The sequence below is a fragment of the Haematobia irritans genome, chromosome 4 (assembly GCF_050003625.1).
Source record: "Haematobia irritans isolate KBUSLIRL chromosome 4, ASM5000362v1, whole genome shotgun sequence".
Lineage (NCBI taxonomy): Eukaryota > Metazoa > Arthropoda > Insecta > Diptera > Muscidae > Haematobia > Haematobia irritans.
The window spans coordinates 117,913,830-117,931,897 of record NC_134400.1 but is presented as its reverse complement, the minus strand read 5'-3'; the positions used below and the strand labels follow the sequence as shown (position 1 = coordinate 117,931,897).

Genomic DNA, 18,068 nt, shown 5'->3' with positions numbered 1-18,068 from the left:
TTGAAACTGAATGTAAAATTACAAGATTTTACTTTTCGTAATCATTGAAAGGGTGATAAGGGGGTGAAAATCTACAGATTTTAGATTTCAAATCAAGGCATGTCCGTCTGTCTGTCTTTCTGTTATAATCACGCGACAGCCTTCAATAATGGCGCTATCGTCCTGAAATTTGGCATAGATTCGTCTTTTGTTTGCAGGCAGGTTAAGTTCGAAGATGGGCTATATCGGTCCAAGTTTTGATATAGTCCCCATATAAACCGACCTCCCGATTTAGGGTCTTGGGCTTATAAAAACCGTAGTTTTTATTCAATTTGCCTGAAATTGGAAATCTACTTCTAGATTTTAGGACCATCAAAAAGTGTACTGGAAATGGTGCCTATCGGTCCATGTTTTGGTATAGCCCCCATATGAACCGATTTCCCGATTTAGCTTCTTGGGCGTCTAGGAAGTGTACTTTCTATCCGATTTGCGTGAAATTGAAAATCTAGAGGTATTTTAAGACCACAAATTGGAGCGTCGAAAATTTGGGGTGTCGGTCCATGTTTTGGTATAGCTCCCATGTAGACCGATCTCCCGATTTTACTTCTTTGACTTTGCACATACAAATACATGCACAAACAGATAGACGGACATCGCTAAATCAACTTCTATGAGTATGGTCACACCTTAGTGCGGTCACTGTGTGTGGAACAGTGAGATCCCTGAGTCGATCTTACCAAGTCCGTCTGTCTGTGAACACATTTTGGTAATCAAAGTCTAGGTCGCAAGTTTAGTCCAATCGACGTCAAATTTGGTACGAGTTTGGCCAGAATAGAACCCTATTGATTTTGGAAGAATTCGGTTCAGTTTTTGATACAGCTCCCATATATATCTTCCCCCCCGATTTTGACTGATGTGATCACAGAGGTCAAAGTTGTAATACAGTTTACGTGAAATTTTGGGCAGGGAGTAGAATTAACATTGTAAATATGCATGCCAAATTTGGTTGAAATCGGTTCAGATTTAGATATAGCACCAATTTATATGTTATTCTGATTTCGGCAAAAATGGCCAAAACACCAACATTTCCCTTGTACAATCACCACTGCTAAGTCGAGAATTTGTCAAAATGACTCCAGAGTATTTATACCATGTGCCATACTGTGGCGTTCTCACCCAGGACAATAGCCGACTTAAGTCGAGATCAGGTCAGATTTAAATAAATGTATATGGGAACATAAACCCTACCCAGCAAAAACTGGGTAAGCACTAGTGATTCTTTCAGTAATACCGGTAATCAAAAAGTAACTACTTGCAGTATTACCTGGGATTTAAAAATAATAACTTCCCTGTGTAGGCAAACAGTGATTCTTTCTATTACTACCGATAATCAAAATAATATCTTGAGGTCCCGGTTCGGCTCTGCTGTGGGCACCGTTAATAGTAGCGATAAGTAATGCCAAATTACATTTCAGAAAAAAATTGCCAATTTTTCTTTCTTTCTTTCTTTATTTGCTTTCCCATGCACAAGACCACTTGAGTCTCATATTTCAGCATGAGAAGCCAATAAAATATACCTTTGTTTTCTAAAGTTGTATAGTACATAATTTATATTACAAAATAACATCGTTGAATAGATCCATGTCGTGGAGAGTGGTATAGTGAGGGTGAGTTCTCACTTTTTGGGTATCTTTATGGTAAAGATATTATTTTTGGAAAGCTGGTATGCTTGCGAAGAAGTACTTATTTTTCGACTGCTGGTATGCTTGCACGGAAGTACTTTCCTCCAATGTCATGCCCGTGTAAAAGTATTACTACTGATATATGTACGAGGAAGTTGTTACCAATTTGGCTCATACCTGGTAATAGGAGTTTTTGCTGGGTAGCGTCATTTTTACAAATTTTTTACAAAAATAATTAAAAACAAGTAATTAAAGTCTAAAGTCGGGCGGGGCCGACTATATTATACCCTTCACCATTATGTAGACCAAAATTTGTGTTACCATATCGACTTCTTCAAATTTGTTGGGAGTTATTATCAAAATTTATATTCCTATATACAAATATTTATATCTGAAACGATTTGGAGATAATTTTTTGTACTTCTACAAAATCGCTAGAATTAAAAATTATATCGGCTAACACCCTGGGATGAAACATATACATATACACGCAAAAGAATAATTCTTTCCTCCCAAACGAAATTTTAGACAAACAAAGCTCGTTTCTCATTTGCTTTTCGCTGTAAGGAAGTGTATTTGGAAGAAAAGTATATACTTTTTGTGATAAACGTTTATTCTTTTCCAGGATGTAAAAAACAATTTCATAAAGACTAACTCAAAACAAATTGTTTTCTTGCTAATTGCATTTTTCCTCACATCTTTCTCACATTCACGAGGTTTTTTAGTTCTTAACACCTTTTCCTGTAATACCAACAATGTAGAAGAAATTATACGATTTTATAAATTTTTAAATTTTTTAGATAAATATCCATATAAGTTATATTTATATAGCATAGCTTGCGGCGCCCACGAACCGAATAAACAAAGTTTATTTAACAGCAACAAACATTAAGTTTGGCACCGTGGAGCAGTGGTTGCTACGTCCGACTTGCATGCCAAGGGTCGTGGGTTCGATCCCTGCTTCGACCAAAGTTTTTTTTTGTTTTTTTTTTTTACAGATATGGTCGGTTACAGATATGGTCGGAAGATTCCGAAAAAATGTTCAACATTACATTCTACTATATTAAATTTTTACTATGAACTGTAAAATGTGTCTTATTAAAGACCTAAAGAACAGTGTTTGATATAAACGAAATGGACTGTGTTGTTGTTTCAAAAATAACTTTTTTTATTGAAAAAATAAAAATTTTGTAACAAAATTATTTTTTTCGTGATAAAAGTTTAAAATTTTCGAAGCAATTCAAAAAACTCTAACAAAAGAAAACGTTTTCGGTACACGTTTTCCAAACGTTTTTTTTCTTTGTGTGTACATATGTATTCGAGATATAGGACAATTTGAGTAATATTTAAAATTTTTTGCTATTCAGCAGTGGCGATTTTACAAGGATATTGGTCAAATCTCGCCAAGATATGTGGTCAATTGTGGGTTGTGATATATTATTTGGCCAATTCGGGTGATATTTCCACAAGTCGGAGCTTTATTTAAAATTCGACCATTCTGTGAAAAGTTTGGCATTACAGTGTGTAGAATATGACTACGATATGGGGATATCATCACAGAATTTTTTGTAAAATGTGGGTATTTTGGCCATATATGATTAAGATGACACACTTAAATAGCATACTAAATGTATTCTCTGTGGAAACTATCGAGTCAATTGGATGAAACTCCCATTGAAAATGGGTCTAAAATATGAAACATTCTACCATGTTTCTCCTACTCTGGCGTACATATATATGGGAGCTATATCTAAATCTGAACTGATTTCAACCAAATTTAGCACAATTAACAATACTATTAAACGTACTCCTTGTGCACAATTTGAAGCAAATCAGAATAAAACTTTGGCTTTTGAAGCCATATAAGTGCAAATCGGACAAAAGATATATATGTGAGCTATATCTAAATCTGAACCGATTTGGATGATATTTTGCATATCTTACGAAAGCCCCAAAAATTTGGCTGCCCGAAATTTTGAGAAAATACGTTTATAAATACGTCAATTATGACCAGATCGGTGACAAATATATATTGCAACTATATCTAAATCTGAACCGATTTTTTCAAAATCAATAGCGTTTGTCTTTGAGCCAATGTAAACCTCTGTGCCAAATTTGAGGACGATCAGGCTTAAACTGCGAGCTGTACTTTGCACACAAAATTAAATATACAGACAGACGGACAGACAGACAGACGGACATCAGTAAATCGACTCAGAATTTAATTCTAAGGCGATCGGTATACTAAACGATGGGTCTCAGACTTTTCCTTCTTGGCGTTACATACAAATGCACAAACTTGTTATACCCTGTACAACAGTAGTAGTGAATGGTATAATTATAACAAGTATATACGGCCGTAAGTTCGGCCAGGCCGAAGCTTATGTACCCTCCACCAGGGATTGCGTAGAAACGTCTACTGAAGCCGATGGCAAGGTATCATAAAACTTCCTAACAACGTAATATATACCACATAGTCCATACGTGGTATATATTAAACTACAAAAGGGCCGATTAAATACGTATATAATTAAGTTTAAAGTTTCTATAGAAACAAAATTTTGACAAAATAAAATTTTGACAACATTTTCTATAGAAGTAAAATTTTGACAGCATTTTCTATAGAAATAAAATTTGGAAAAAATTTTCTATAGAAATAAAATGTTGACAAAATTTTCTATAGAAATAAAATTTTGTCAAAATTTTCTATAGAAATTAAATTTTGACAAAATTTTCTAAAGAAATAAAATTTTGACAACATTTTCTATAGAAATAACATTTTGACAATATTTTCCATAAAAATAAAATTTTGGTAGATTATTTTTGGCTCGAGTGGCAACCATGATTATGAACCGATATGGACCAATTTTTGTGTGATTGGGGATTGGCTATATATAACTATAGACCGATATGGGCCAATTTTGGCATGGTTATTAGCGGCCATATACTAACACCACGTTCCAAATTTCAACCGGATCGGATGAATTTTGCTTCTCCAAGAGGCTCCGGAGATCAAATCTGGGGAACGGTTTATATGGGAGCTATATATAATTATGGACCGATATTGACCAATTCTTGCGTGTTTGTTGGAGACCACATTCTAACACCATGTTCTAAAATTCAACCAGATCGGATGAATTTTACTCCTCCAAGAGGCTCCGGAGGACAAATCTGGAGATCGATTTATATGGGGGCTATATATAATTATGGACCGATATGGACCAATTCTTGCATGGTTGTTAGATACCATATACTAACACCACGTACCAAATTTCAACCGGATCGGATGAATTTTGCTCCTCTAAGGGGCTCCGGAGGTCAAATCTGGGGATCGGCTTATATGGGGGCTATATATAATTATTTGGTCAATGTGGACCAATTTTTGCATGGTCATTAGAGACCATATACCAACATCATGTACCAAATTTCAGCCGGATCGGATGAAATTTGCCTCTCTTAGAGCAATCGCAAGCCAAATTTGGGGGTCCGTTTATATGGGGGCTATACGTAAAAGTGGACCGATATGGACCAATTTTCGTATGGTTGTTAGAGACCATATACTAACACCATGTACCAAATTTCAGCCGGATCGGATGAAATTTGCTTCTCTTAGAGGGTCTGAAAGCCAAATTTGGGGGTCCGTTTATATGGGGGCTATACGTAAAAGTGGACCGATATGGCCCATTTGCAATACCATCCGACCTACATCAATAACAACTACTTGTGCCAAGTTTCAAGTCGATAGCTTGTTTCGTTCGGAAGTTAGCGTGATTTCAACAGACGGACGCACATGCTCAGATCGACTCAGAATTTCACCACGACCCCGAATATATAACACATCGGAATTTATATATCGGAATATATATATATATATATATATATATATATATATATATATATATATATATATATATATATATATATATATATATATATATATATATATATATATATATATATATATATATATATATATATATATATATATATATATATATATATATATATATATATATATATATATATATATATATATATATATATATATATATATATATATATATATATATATATATATTCCGATGTGTTACAAACGGAATGACAAAGTTAATATACCCCCATCCTATGGTGGAGGGTATAAAAATTATTTATGTGGCAAAATACCACAAAATTGTTAAATTTACATCCAAATCACTGAATTCGAATCACAGCTTAAGAAGTGATGCAAATTCAGTGCAACGGGTGTTGAAATGATAGGGCATACGTCCTACAGCAAGCCCATGTTAAATTCATCGCTTGTTTGTTTTTGGCGACCCTTTTGTTTGTTGGGCTAGAAATCGAAAATCTCAAATTATCCTTCCAAAGAAAATAATTTCGCAGAAAACACAATTTTTTTTTAATATTCATACGACCATAGTAAAACCGTAACTCATGTCATCAATATCATTGATTACCATTTTTCTGTGAAATATCCAAACCTTTGATGAAGATTTTCTTTGTTTTCCTTTTTCACTTAGAAGAAAATGCTACCTGGGCGTAAACTCATTAAGGCTCAAATGACGGCAACACCTCTATCTCACAAAGAGATTGACCTAGCATGACATATATAATTACAAAAATACAGTTAAAGTTTATTCATTAGCGATACATTTTGGAATGGGGATTTACTTTCAGTCGCATTTCAATTAACTCTTAGTATAGATGTATCTACTCAGGGATGTGGCAAATCAATTAATACGTCTATACGCTAAACAAATTCCATTCGTCTTTGATACAATTAATTGATTTTTGAAGTAACATATTCACAAACCGACAATGGGGAACAACACTCGTTAAATGTGAGATGGAGTATTGATAGAAGGCAGCGATTGTCAATTGCATAAATATTCCTACGAAATGTTCACTTGCGATTTCATCCCAGAGGACGTTAGAGTAGATTTAATATTAATTTACCACACAGAAAAAATATCACCAAAACATTTCCAATTAAAAATTTGATTGAACTTGAAATTAAATGATACAATTAACTTTTTAATGAAATTAACAAAAAAAAAAAAGTCAATTAACAACAAGTAACTAAAGTAGAAAGTCGGACGGGCCGACTATATTATACCCTGCACCACTTTGTAGATCTAAATTTTCGATACCATATCACATCCGTCAAATGTGTTGGGGGCTATATATAAAGGTTTGTCCCAAATACATACATTTAAATATCACTCGATCTGGACAGAATTTGATAGACTTGTAGAAGACTCAAAATTTAAGTCGGCTAATGCACTAGGGTGGAACAACATATTAGTAAAAAAATATGTGAAACATTGAAATCTGAAGCAATTTTAAGGAAACTTCGCAAAACTTTATTTATGTATTATCGCTCGATATATATGTATTAGAAGTTTAAGAAAATTAGAGTAATTTTTACAACTTTTGGACTAAGCAGTGGCGATTTTACAAGGAAAATGTTGGTATTTTGACCATTTTTGTCGAAATCAGAAAAACATATATATGGGAGCTATATCTAAATCTGAACCGATTTCAACCAAATTTGGCACGCATAGCAACAATGCTAATTCTACTCTCTGTGCAAAATTTCAACTAAATCGGAGTTAAAAATTGGCCTCTGTTGTCATATGAGTGTAAATCGGGCGAAAGCTATATATGGGAGATATATCCAACTCTGAACCGATTTCAACCAAATTTGGCTCGCATAGTTACAATGCTAATGCTACTCCCTGTCCAAAATTTCAACTAAATCGGAGTTAAAACTTGGCCTCTGTGGTCATATGAGTGTAAATCGGGCGAAAGCTATATGTGGGAGATATATCTAAATCTGAACCGATTTCAACCAAATTTGGCACGCATGGCTACATTGCTAATTCTACTTCCTGTGCAAAATTTCAACCAAATCGGAGTTAAAAATTGGCCTCTGTGGTCATATGAGTGTAAATTGGGCGAAAGCTATATATGGGAGATATATCCAAATCTGAACCGATTTCAACCAAATTTGGCACGCAGAGTTACAATGCTAATTCTACTCCCTATGCAAAATTTCAACTAAATCGGAGCAAAAAATTGGCCTCTGTGGTTAAATGAGTGTAAATCGGGCGAAAGTTATATATGGGAGCTATATCTAAATCTGAACCGATGTGGCTGATATTTTGCAAGTTTTTCGAGACCCATAAAATATTCGGATGTACGGAATTTGAGGAAGATCGGTTGATATACACGCCAATTATGACCAGATCGGTGAAAAATATATATGGCAGCTATATCCAAATCTGAACCGATTTTTTCCAATATCAATAGGGATCGTCTTTGGGCCGAAACAGGACTCTATACCAAATTTTAAGACAATCGGACTAAAACTGCGAGCTGTACTTTGCACACAAAAATACATCAACAGACAGACAGGCAGACAGACAGACAGACAGACAGACAGACAGACAGACAGACAGACAGAAAGACAGACGGACATCGCTAAATCGACTCAGAATTTAATTCTTAGCCGATCCGTATACTAAAAAGTTGGTCTATGATTACTCCTTCTTGGCGTTACATACAAATGCACAAACTTATTATACCCTGTACCACAGTAGTGGTGAAGGGTATAAAAATACAAATTCTTTAATCGTATGTAAACTTGTGTGAGACTATCTAGGTTAGGTTAAAGTGGCAGTCCGAATACGTTTTAGGGTCACTTAGACTATTCGGTCCATTGTGATGCCACATTTAACAAAAAGTACCTATTACATATGGGCACTTCTAGTTTTAACCACTGAACCTTCTCTATTATTTTCTTTTGTTGAACCAACAAGATTGTTCCAAAAACATTAACCGACTGCTTAAGTTAGCGTTTTCCAGGTCCGCCAGTAATCTAAAGCTAAATGCCCCTAAAATTCGCTTACGCCTTACACAAAATGCAGGACACTCACACAGGAGGTGTTTAATTGATTCCTTTTCCTCCGCATCATGACAGCTCATACAATAGTCATTATACTTCGCGCCAATAGTTTTTGCAAATTCGCCTATCAGGCAGCAACCCGTTATAGCAGATATCAGGCTTTATATCTGACGTCTTGAGAACACTAGCATATCTAGTGTGCGGTTTAAGTTTAAATGGGGCCATATTTGCTTGGTGTCGTTACGGGTACAACCCTTGCAATTCTCCCATCGAACATTGGCCATCATAACAGCATACATACCAACAGATTCTAGTTTCCCTGGAATATGTAAGGTAGTTCCTAGCCTTGCTAACTCATCTGTTTCGCAGTTCCCCGCCTATATCTAAATGTGAACTGATTTCAACGAAATTTATAATACTTCACAATACCATCAATTGTATTCTTTATGCAAAATTTGAAGGAAATAAAGAAAAAAAATTAGTATTCTAGGGTCAATTAAATCCATATCGGCGAAAGATATATATTGGAGCTATATTTAATTCTGAAGCGATTTTAACCAAATTCGGCATGGGTAGCTATAATATTAATTTTACTCCCCGTGCAAAATTTCATGTCAATCGGTGGTAAACTTTGACCTCTGTTGTCATATGAGTGTAAATCGGGCGAAAGATATAAATTTGTAGGCAATCGGCCCTAAACGGTGAGATGTACTTTGCACACAAAAATACATGAACAGACAGACAGCCAGACGGACATCGCTAAATTGACTCAGAATTCCATTGTAAGACGATCGATATTTTAAACGATACAAATGCACAAACTTATTGTACTCTGAACTAGAGGTGTGCGCGTGACTGAAATTTCACTCACACTCACGCACATTCGCGAAACAAAATGTTTATTTACGCACGTTCACGCAAGATACGTGTGGTAGCCAATCCCACTCACGCACAATCACGAAATGAAAACCAGAACTCACGCACGCTCACGCACGAACTATTTACTTTTAAAGACTCACGCACGATTCACGACAAATTCACGAGACTAACGACATTTTCCAATCAGCAAAGGTATTCACGAGACTCACGACATTTTCGGAAATCAGCAAAGGTATCAATATTCAACAAGTATATACGGCCGTAAGTTCGGCCTACTAAAGACGGTCATCCACAATTCTTGATGTTTTGGAAGAGTTTGCAAAATATTCCTCTCCAACTATGCTTCATAAATATTCTATAGAAATAACATTTTGACAAAATTTTCTACAGAAATAAAATTCTGACAAAATTTTCTACAGAAATAAAATTCTGACAAAATTTTCTATAAAACTAAATTTTTGACAATATTTTGTACAAAAATTATATGTTGACAAAATTTCTATAGAAATATAAAATTTTGAGAAAATTTTCTATTGCAATACAATTTTGGTAGACTATTTAGGGCGAAATTTGGCTAAATCGGGCGATACATATACATGGGAGCTATATCTAAATCTGAAGCGATTTCGATGAAGTTTTGCACATATAGTTAGTGCTATAGAAGATTACATTTAGACAAAGTACAATCGGTTGATAAATAAGAGTTTTACGGCCAAATTTGTCAAAATCGGGCGTTACATATATATGGAGTCTATAGCTAAATCTGCACCGATTTCGATGATTTTTTTTTGCACATATTGTTAGCACTATAAAAGATTAGACTGAGCCAAGTTTGAGTAAGATCGGTTAATAAATAAGGGTTTTATGACCATATTTGGCAAAATCGGGCGATACATATATATGAGAGCTATATTGAAATCTGAACCGTTTTCGATAAAATTTTGCATACTTAAATGATGATGCAAAATATTACTTTGTGCCAAATTTGACGACAATCAGTGAGTAATAAAGCGCAACGTGACCCCATTTGTCGAAATCGGGCGATACATATATGGGAGCTATATCTAAATGTGATCCGATTTCTTCCAAAGTCAATAGCGTTCGTTCTTGTGCCCAAAAACACTCTGTATAAAAATCGGTTAATAATTGCGACCGGAATCCTGCGACAAAGACAGACGGACGGACACCAAGCGCTAGATCGACTCAGGAGGTGATTCTGAGTCGATCGGTATATATTTTATGGGGTCTAAAATCAATATTGCTGGTAGGCACATTTTTTGGCAGATCAAAGTTATTATACCCTGACCCCCTATGTGGTTTAGGGTATAATGAATATTCGCAGTAAAGAGAATAGACATTCGTTTCAATTAATTTAATAGCATGTATTTTTGCCTTAAGAGCAGCATTTTATATATGTGTGGGCATGTGATTTGTTTACCATGGTGGCGGGGGTATAATAAGTTTGTCATTTCGTTTGTAACACATCGAAATATCGATTTCCGACTATAAAGTATATATTTTCTTGATCAGGGAGAAATTCTAAGACGGTATAAGCATGTACGTTTGGCCGTCTGTCCATCTGTTGTAATCCCGCTACAGTCTTCAACAATGGGGTTATCGTCCAGAAATTTGGCACAGAATCGTCGTTTGTCTGCACGCAGGCCAAGTTCGAAGATGGGCTATATCGGTCCTGGTTTTGATATAGCCCCCATATAGACCGATCTACCGATTTTACTTCTTACTACTACTTAAAACAAAATTTCCAGATTTTACTTCTCGTAATCATTTAATTAATTGGGATAAAAATCTAAAATTTTAGATTTCAAATCAAGGCGTTATTTCATCATTTTCTTGCACACTTACGAGAGATGTTAATGATTCCTCTAAAACTCAAACAAACAAAAAGGATTTATAAAATCCAGAAGCTGATCTGGTCTTCATAGGTAAAATCTTACATTTATCTTCGGGAAGCGTACTGGTTGAACTGATCTGTTTGGGAAAATATCTGTCATCAAACCCCCTGAAATTTTTAACGGAAACAATAATATTTGATTCATGGTGGTGGGTATTTAAGATTCGGCCCGGCCGAACTTACTGTTGTATATACTTGTTTTTTCTTGGTTCTTCCAAAGAAATCGGAATGTACAACGAGTAAGCCAAAAAAATCTGACATAGGAAATTAAAACAAAAAACAAGTAACTACGGCCGTAAGTTTGGCCAGGCCGAAGCTTATGTACCCTCCACCATGAATTGCGTAGAAACTTCTACTGAAGACTGTCATCCACAATCGAATTACTTGGGTTGCGGTAACACTTGCCGATGGCAAGGTATCTTAAAACTTCCTAACACCGTAATATATACAAAAAAGTCCATACGTGATATATATTAAACTAAAAAGGCCGATTAAATACGTATATAATTAAGTTTAAAGTTTCTATAGAAATAAAATCTTGACAAAATAAAATTTTGACAACATTTTCTATAGAAGTAAAATTTGGAAAAAATTTTCTATAGAAATAAAATTTGGAAAAAATTTTCTACAAAAATAAAATTTGGAAAAAAATTTCTATAGAAATAAAATTTTGACAAAATTTTCTATAGAAATAAAATTTTGACAAAATTTTCTATAGAAATAAAATTTTGACAAAATTTTCTATAGAAATAAAATTTTGATAAAAATTTCTATAGAAATAAAATTTTGACAAAAATTTCTATAGAAATAGCATTTTGACAATGTTTTCTATAAAAATAAAATTTTGGTGGACCAATTTTGGCATGGTTGTTAGAGACAATATACTAACACAACGTAACAAATTTCAATCGGATCGGATGACTTTTGCTCCTCTAAGAGGCTCCGGAGGTCAAATCTGGGGATTGGTTTATATGGGGGCTATATATAATTATGGGCCGATGTGGACCAATTTTTTCATGGTCATTAGAGAACATATAACAACACCATGTACCAAATTTCAGCCGGATCGGATGAAATTTGCTTCTCTTAGAGGCCTCGCAAGCCAAATCGGGGGATCGGTTTATATGGGGGCTATATATAATTAAGGACCGATGTGGACCAATTTTTGCATGGTTGTTAGAGACCATATACTAGCACTATGTACCAAATTTCAGCCGGATCGGATGAAATTTGGTTCTCTTAGAGGCTCCGCAAGCCAAATCGGGGGATCGGTTTATATGGGGTCTATATGTAATTATGGACCGATATGGACCAATTTCTGCATGGTTGTTAGAGACCATATACTTACACCATGTAACAAATTTCAGCCGGATCGGATGAAATTTGGTTCTCTTAGAGGCTCCGCAAGCCAAATCGGGGGATCGGTTTATATGGGGTCTATATGTAATTATGGACCGATATGGACCAATTTCTGCCATGGTTGTTAGAGACCATATACTTACACCATGTACCAAATTTCAGCCAGATCGGATAAAATTAGCTTCTCTTAGAGCAATCGCAAGCCAAATTTGGGGGTCCGTTTATATGGGGGCTGTACGTAAAAGTGGACCGATATGGACCAATTTTTGCATGGTTGTTAGAGACCATATACTGACACCATGTACCAAATATCAGCCGCATCGGATGAAATTTGCTTCTCTTAGAGCAATCGCAAGCCAAATTTGGGGGTCCGTTTATATGGGGGCTATACGTAAAAGTGAACCGATATGGACCAATTTTTGCATGGTTGTTAGAGACCATATACTAACACCATTTACCAAATTTCAGCCGGTAAATGGAAATTTGCTTCTCTTAGAGGGTCTGAAAGCCAAATTTGGGGGTCCGTTTATATAGGGGCTATACGTAAAAGTGGACCGATATGGCCCATTTGCAATACCATCCGACCTACATCAATAACAACTACTTGTGCCAAGTTTCAAGTCGATAGCTTGTTTCGTTCGGAAGTTAGCGTGATTTCAACAGACGGACGGACGGACATGCTCAGATCGACTCAGAATTTCACCACGACCCAGAATATGTATACTTTATGGAATGACAAAGTTAATATACCCCCATCCTATGGTGGAGGGTATAAAAAGTGGAAAATATATAAAAATTACAACGGGATCTTCATAAAAAATAACGAAAGAGCACTATACTCTTTTTAGAGTTGGAACAATAAAATAAAAAAGGGGGAAACAGTGAAAAATTAAACAGTAAAGTGTATAAAAACAAAGTTTAGTTCCTCTTTATTAATAAGTAGTCCCAGAGGAGTTGATGGACACTTTCAAAAAAAAAAAAACAAAAAACAAGTATATAGGGCCGTATGTTCGGCCAGGCCGAATCTTATGTACCCTCCACCATGGATTGCGTAGAAACTTCTACGAAAGACTGTCAACCACAAATTTCAACTCATTCGGATGAAATTTGCTCCTCCAAGAGGCTCCAAAACCAAATCGCGGGATCGGTTTATATGGGGGCTATAAATGATTATGGACTGATATGGACGACTTTTGGCATGGTTGTTAAATATCATAAATACCAAATTTCAACCAGATCGGATGAATTTTGCTTCTCCAAAAGGCACCGGAGTTCAAATCTGGCGATCGGTTTATATGGGGCCTATATATAATTATGGACCGATATCGACCAATTTTCGCATGGGTGTTTGAGGCCATATATTAACATCACGTACCAAATTTGAACTGAATAAGATGAATTTTGGTCTTCCAAGAGGCTCCGGAGGTCAAATCTGGTGATCGGTTTATATGGGGGCTATATATAATTATGGACCGATATGGACCAATTTTTGCATGGTCATTAGAGACCATATACTAACATCATGTACCAAATTTCAGCCGGATCGGATGAAATTTGTTTCTCTTAGATGCTCTGCAAACCAAATCGGGGGAACGGTTTATATGGGGGCTATATATAATTATGGACCGATATAGACCAATTTTTGCATGGTCATTAGAGACCATATACTAACATCATGTACCAAATTTCAGAAATTTGCTTCTCTTAGAGGCTTCGCAAGCCTAATTTGGGAGTCCGTTTATATGGGGTTATACGTAAAAGTCGACCGATATGGCCCATTTACAATATCATCCGACCTACACCAATAACAACTACTTGTGCCAAGTTTCAAGTCGATAGCTTGTTTCGTTCGGAAGCTAGCGTGATTTCAACAGACGGACGGGCGGACATGCTCAGATCGACTCAGAATTTCACCACGACCCAGAAAAAATATACTTTATTGGGTCTTAGAGCAATATTTCGATGTGTTGCAAACGGAATGACAAAGTTAATATACCCCCCATCCTATGGTGGAGGGTATAAGAATCGGGCATTCAGTTCGAGTTTTGCCGCTATCAATATTTTTCATTTTAGTGGCAAAACTCGAATCTCTAAAATCAGAATAACATTATAAATTTTTTGGCAAATTATATTAAAACTTGGTGGGGAATGATCCAAAGCAACAATTGAAAAAGTTTATTATCTTTAAAATGAATGAAATTATTCGTTAATAAAAAATCATATTTATTTGTATTTCTAAATACGCTAAATTTTAATTTTACAATATACAAATAAATACATTTATTTATTTAAAAATTTCAAACTTTTATACCAAAAACATTTTTTTTTACAAAATTTTTATTTTTGCAATAAAAAAATATTTTATTTAAAAGCTCAGTTCTTTTATATCAAGCAATATTCTTTTGTGACTGTAAATCTTTAATAACCCACATTTCGTTTCATTGTAAAATATCATTGTAAAAATTTTATACTCGTATAGTAATATGTAATGTCGAACATCTTTTCGGAATTTTTGGAATATATGTAAAAAAAGGGATTGAACCCACGACCCTTTGCATACAAGGCAGACATGCTAACCAACGTTGCCAACAAATGTATGTTTCTCTTAAATAATGTTTTGTTTGCATCGGCGCATGGGCGCCGCAAACTATACTATACAAATATAACTTGATATAGTCCCCATATAAACCGACCTCCCGATTTGGGTTCTTGGGCTTATAGAAATCGTATTTTTATCCAATCCTGAAATTTGAAATTTAGAGAGGTATTTTATGACCATAAAGAGGTGTGCCAAAAATGGTGAGTATCGGTCCATGTTTTGGTATAGGCCCCATATAGACCGATCTCCCGATTTTACTTCTTGGGCTTATAGAAACCGCAGTTTTTATTCAATTTACCTGAAATTGGAAATCTAGAGGTATTGTAGGATCACAAATACGTGTGCCAAAAATTGTGAGTATCGGTCCATATTTTGGTATAGTCCCCATATAAACCGACCTCCCGATTTGGGGTCTTGGGCTTATAGAAATCGTATTTTTTATCCAATTTTCCTGAAATTTGAAATTTAGAGAGGTATTTTATGACCATAAAGAGGTGTGCCAAAAATGGTGAGTATCGGTCCATGTTTTGGTATGGTCCCCATATAAAACGACCTCCCGATTTGGGGCCTTGGGCTTATAGAAACTGTAGTTTTTATCCAATTTGTCTGAAATTGGAAATCTAGAGGTATTTTAGGACCATAAAGAGGTGTGCCGAAAATGGTGAGTATCGGTCCATATTTTGGTATAGCCCCCATATAGACCGATTTCCCGAGTTTACTTCTTGGGCTTCTAGAATCCGAAGTTTTTATCCTATTTGCCTGAAATTAGAAATCTAGAGGTATTTTCGGGTCATAAAGAGGTGTGCCGAAAACGGTGAGTATCGGTCCATATTTTAGTATAGCCCCCATAATAACTATCTCCCGATTTAACTCCTTGGGTTTCTAGAAACCGTAGTTTTTATCTGATTTGCCTGTAATTGTAAATATTCTGGTATTTTAGGTTCACAAAAACGTGTATCGGATTAAGTTTTTATCGGTCCATTTGGTAATGCCTCCATATAGACCGACTTCACTTCTTGAGGGTGTAGAAGGCGCACTGATCATGAAAATTGCTTGAAACTCAATGTAAAATTTCCAGATTTTACTTCTACAGATTTATGATTTCAAATCAAGACGTTATTTTATAATTTTCTTGCACACTTACAAGGGATGTTAATGATTCCTCTAAAACTCAAACAAAAATCGTTCTTATAAATCCAGAATTTGATATAGTCCTCATAGGTGAAATATTTAAATTTACCTTCGGGATGTGTCCTCAAGTCCTCAAGCCCTCCTGAAATTTCAAAGGAATCCCTAATATTTGGTTCATGGTGGTGGGTATTTAAGATTCGGCCCGGCCAAACTTACTGCTGTATATACTTGTTAGAACTATCTTCACTGAGCCAACATGGTTGCAGGTGAAAATGTTACATGGTCGCCACACAATAGCTCCTCTCATATTATTTTGCTCTTCAAATATGATCGTGACAACCATGTTTCTTCTCTGTGTGTATCTAAATAATAAAAATGTTCAAATTCAATAACTTACCAACGAAATAGGAAACCTCTAATATATGTACTTAGGTTTGTAGAAATATATTCCTGGCAGCGACGGCAATCACATACAATTTGTTCTCATATCAAAAATATTGATTTCCTGTTGGCCAGTTGCAATTGCAAGTGAACTGATGACGGTGTGTGTGTGTGTGGAGAGACAGTGGAGTTGTTTGTCTGAGTCAATAAATGCCCCTTGCATTATTGGAATTTTATTTAAAATTTAATGCGGCTCTTAGACTCACACACATTTGAAACACTGCCCATTTTTGATAGTTGCACATGAGAAACTGAACACTTGATAGGTTTTCGTTTTTTGTGTTGTTTTTGTTTTGTTTTTATTTTTTTTATTTTTTTTGTGACTACAATAGTATTCCACTTCACCTATCTTCTGAAAGTTTAATATTATATTTTAACATTTTCTGTTTCTTTTTGTTCGATTTTGTTTTACTAAACTGTTTTTTTTTTTTTGGTTTTGTATTTTCAATAACAACTCACACAGACACACATTTGTAAACCCTCTTTTGTTTGTGACAGCTGTTGTTTTTGTTGGCTGCATTTGAGTAGGATTGGGTGGGAAAACAAAATAACATGGCCCACATTAACCACACAAAAATGAACTTAGGCTAACAGACAACCGAGGTTGTGGTGCACCCAATATTCCACCAGGCGTATGTATAGAAAAGTTCACAACAATTTAAAACTCAAGTCCTTTTATTGGTCGCGTATACACATCCACACTCACACTCAATACCTACTTCTCATCCTGGCGCACAATAACACCACACAACGCCACATAGAACAAACATAAAGTCCATAATTGATCAGAGACAATAGAATAATTTAAGAGATTTTATTTTTAAATCGACTGCGTCTCGGTGTCCACGGGCAGAGTACTTAGATAAGAACACAACCACTCCAGTCGATATGCTACTATCAACTGAAAGCAATTGATGATGGAGAATATCTGGTTGCAAGGATATTACTATTGACTGCTGGTGTTGTGCCAACAACGACGACGACGACGGCGACGACAGCAATGTCGTCCTCATACAGCCAACATAGCAACTTGAGGACTTGAAACGAGCAAACGAATATTAAACGAAGCATAACATCCTAGCGCCCACTCACATACCTAACACTAACCCAAGCAGATGTAACGATTTTCATGCTTCATGGGGGGGGGGGGGGTGGAGGTGGCGCTTGAAAGTGAGTTGCCAA

At 35.5% G+C, this 18,068-nt stretch overlaps 1 long non-coding RNA gene across 1 annotated transcript in view; it reads right to left on the bottom strand.

The window, feature by feature from the left end:
* The window catches only part of LOC142234943 (uncharacterized), a 109,836-nt gene extending 92,073 nt beyond the window's left edge, over positions 1-17,763 (bottom strand). Inside the window, exon 1 of the long non-coding RNA XR_012721758.1 lies at positions 16,843-17,763. This is a non-coding gene — a long non-coding RNA (uncharacterized LOC142234943). The remainder of the gene's footprint in view (positions 1-16,842) is intronic.
* Between the last annotated feature and the right edge of the window lie 305 nt (positions 17,764-18,068).